Below are 4345 nucleotides of genomic sequence, written 5' to 3'. Positions count from 1 at the left end.
TTCATTCTATCAGTGCCTTTGATTGTAATTGGTTATGAAGTGTAATATTGTTTTATTGTAAGTTTTAATTTTTCACACATGTTTGTAGAATAGATCCAAGAAACCCGTCACACTTTTACCGGTTGCACCAGTGGTTATTCTAACACGCGGTGGCGCAAAAGACCAAAACGATAGTTAAAAGTTTCTGGATATTTATTCAGGGAAAAGGGCTTCATAGAGGTTTATAGCAACTTTCTGAAGATTGTTTCAGCGGTTATTAATGCTTGTTATTTATTGTTACAACCAGGGGCGGATCCAAAGTAGGAGGCACGTCTCCATGCCCCCAGCCTCACACTGTATTATTTTGCCTGCAAAAGTGTTTTGTGCGGTATTTCGCTTTGTGTGAATCTATAAAATCTTTGTAATATAGTTTTTGTATAACACATCTTTAACCTAAAACTTTTTAAAATAAACAAACTGTGTAGTGATTTAAAGACTACTTCATTACGACGTCACCTTGGGTTGTAACTTTGTGACGTCACATTTTTACATAATTTTATGGCGTAATTTCTGAACAAAAATTATGTGGCCCTCTAAAAATATCCCAGATTCGCGCCTGGTTACAACATATATCTTTTTATTCTAAACTAATACACCAACTACAAAATGTATCTCACACGAGGCCTCTAATAATTTAAAAATTGTGGTTAGTATACCATTATAATATTCTTGACGAATTTAAGATCGATTTAAAGTGGATTGTCACTCCCATAAATGTAGTATTTCTAAACATGAAAAAACTTGTTCATATAATATTATCAAATTTGTTACACCAGTATTTCGTAAAGCGACTTTTAAACAGATATTTTTTTTATTTAACAACACTGAGATATAAGGTAGTTCTCAATTATTTGGTTTAACGTAAATACAAGAAGGTTTTGTTTTTAAGTTACCAAAATTTCTCTGAAAATGGAAAACAGTTGGAAACCGCTTTTTAGGGCAGAAATAGAGATTGGTTTAGAAGTTTGTTGTTGTCTGTCTTAAACTTTATGCTCCATGTTTAAAATAAGATTCGTTCAATGCTACGAGACGACTTTAAGAAATTACAATAGTGGAAAATAAGCGTTTCCAGCATGTTTTCTGGGCAATATTATTAGTTTAGATAGGGCAATAACGATTGATAGGCACACGGCGAAAGACCTTTTCACAAAGGAAAATTCAGCAGAAAGAGTAAGACTAATATTATCAAATGCGCCTACATAAACTCCGAATAAAAGAGTGCGTTTTGCGTTGGATGACGTGTTTACTTCTGATCCGGCGGAATGATCGACGATAACGCGGATCACACGCGAGGGGAAACTTAGATGGCAACCCATGGGGTAAATGTTCGTCGTGTCATTGTCGCCACTCCGGTGGTCTATTGATAGTGGTCAATACAAACATTTCTTCAAATGACGCTTGGGGTTAAAGCAAATAAACTTGAACAATTGCCGATTTAAGTGGACCCTTTTAACATTCACATCGCATGGGTCTTTTTTCCGACACACGTGGCTCAGAAAATATTTTATAACAACCCTATCTTCTATGTGTACACTGTCCTTTAATAGAGCTTTGGTGTGATAACTTGAAAAAAACTATAAAAAAGCGACGATTTCGCACGTTTTCATAGCTTGTCGCAGAAGCGCAAAATATTGAGAAAGTTCTAATTACAGAAAATTTATAAATACAACATATTTATTTTATTTCACAGAAAACCTGATGATGTCATATCATATTAGGCCTACCGGTGATATGTTTAAAGACGTGATATAGTCCACCAAATATACGACACCACGTGAATTTAAACAAACACGCCCAATATTGATCTAGTTTTCGCTTCTTATGACTATTTTGTTTTTTCGTTTTAAGATTCAAGCGATTTATTCCAGGAACCCCTTATTGTTTGTTTGGGTAACTAACGAATGTATCGCGGTCGATTCACTCGCGGTCGTTTTAAGGGCTGCTGTAGTTTTGGTATGTGCCATATACATTCCTGCTCTACACCAGCAAGGCTTTTGTCCATTTAGCTTCGGTCAGGTGATAGTCGAGTTTTAAGCTGACATGCGCACATCCGTCAAACTCGCTTCCCAGTTAACCGAATAAGACAAACCATTCGTGACCGGCCGCTTCCGACCATCGGACAAAGAGACAACAACCAAGCGACTTCTTACATAAACTAATCCAAATCGACACAACACACACAATTGCCGTTTCGTTGGCGCCACACCAGGCGCAACGGACCGTGGCATGAAATTTCCTGCCTGGCCAACTAATCTACACATTACACCCCGAGCACATGTACGCTAAATGGGCTCTTTTGTGCCAAATTGTTTACGGTAAATTCTTGGGAACACGTTCGGCGCGGGACTTTTACCACAGTGAACTCAAAATCAACGCGATGTTTTTCCCTCGGACTTCTGCAAATAATAAAAAATAGCAGATTGTTCAGATAATATATTTAGTATATGTTAAGGTACAATTCAGATTTAACACAAATAAGCGTAGTATAGGTCAAAGGTTTATGTTTTCAAAGCCCCTCCGGTAAGCGCTTTTATATTGTTGATGAAAAAATAGCATTTTTGACTTCGTTGATTATTATGGAACCATATCTTGTTATACCAATAATATGTTTTGCCAAATTAGGAGTCGGGCAAAAAATGTTACGTCGTAACGCGGTGTACTTAAACAGGTAATTATAGCAAATCTGCAGTTCTCGAGCGATCTCGTGCGGAATATGCAACTAAAGTTGAGTCTTAATTTCGCACAAATGCGAACAGGTGGCTTATATTGGTTTAATTATGTTTTTAACGTAAACTTAGAAAAACATGACGCATTAGGCACACAGAAAAATTTGCAAATTACCTGACCTCCCAAGTAAGAATCACTGGTCTATAAAAGCATATTTTTAATGGAACTTCATTAACGAAATAGTACCTACATCAGCGATTTTTAATATGTTTTTCGGCGTTCGTCCATTTAAAAAGTCATCGAGCAGACATACTTGGTCTTGCGTTTCTCCTTCAACAACATTTGTCTTGCGTATTTTGACAGAAACGCGTGTGCGAGATCGGCTAAACGCTAAACAATGTATAGGTGAAATCACAGCGCGCGGACGAGAGCGGAATTTGAATGACAAGCAGCGGATGTTGGTATCTCGTGGAGGCGACAAGACAAGTGCAACAAACGACAATACAATTGCCCGTCGCGAAAGTGCCGTGCCAGGTTGACAACAGCGGTTTTAACTCTTGAATCAACAAACAAAGTCAGGGTGCAAATACGCACTCGTATAGTTTTTGCGATCGCTGCAGTTTAGGTCTTTATCGCCTCCAAGCCTCAAAGATAGGCACTTATACGCAAAGTCATAACACGCTGCCTTATCCAACAGCTTAGCCGCAATTGGCATTAGAAACACAAAGTGCCCTTTCAGCACAGAGGCTGTCTGAGTGTAAAAACATGTTTCCGTTGAATTATTTAGGATTTGAGCTTTTTCACGACCTGTCTATGGAACCCTGGGAATTCGAACAGCCGTGGCTAAAAACTAGTAATGTCTATGGGTATGTCGCGGCACACACAATAGAGCAATGTGAGGCCGGGGCCCTAATCTGATGACCTGCTTCCTAAAACCGTCTGAAAGTTTAGGCAATTGCCAAGATAATAGCCTATTTTGGGCGAAGATGCTTTCCCTCGCGGCGTCGTATGCGACAGCAGAGACTTCGTACCTGCGATTAGCGCGATTTCAGCGATCACGACGGGCGACGACAAATATTTGCCTCGCGCATTAGGCAGCGGCGCTCTACAGCAAAACTTCCTTTTAACGGCTGCCCGGCGACAACGTCACGGACAACGGCGATATGACGCAATCGCGGAAAGTCGCTGGCCAAACACTGTCGGAACTCGCGCCTAATCGCCTCCGACGATTGTGTTTGGTGACAGTGCTGTCGTGATCATCGTTGACGGCCAATGTAACGACTTCCTGGTAACAAGTCTGAGGTGATGCGGCATGTGGGAATGTGGGCGGCCGTTTACCTTTTCAGTCCGGTACATCACAACACATATTTTTTTGGATCACATTTTTTGGTATCACAATATTGTTTGAATTGAAATGACGCAATCAACCTCACTGTTCGGACTTTTTCGTATTGGAATGGGCCAAGTCATTCTGCGACACACCAGCCCAGCTTTAAACATAGGCCTAATGTCAGTTTTTTATAAATTCGGATTCTAAATAGGCTTTAGTCGGAAATATAGCATGACCAAGGTAACAATCTTCAAAACCAACTATTGGATTATAGTCGGGGCAAAATTTAGTACCTATTATAATATGTTA

Source organism: Ascidiella aspersa, chromosome 1 (genome assembly GCF_963924565.1).
Source record: "Ascidiella aspersa chromosome 1, kaAscAspe10.2, whole genome shotgun sequence".
Lineage (NCBI taxonomy): Eukaryota > Metazoa > Chordata > Ascidiacea > Phlebobranchia > Ascidiidae > Ascidiella > Ascidiella aspersa.
Note: the sequence above shows the minus strand (reverse complement) of the source record.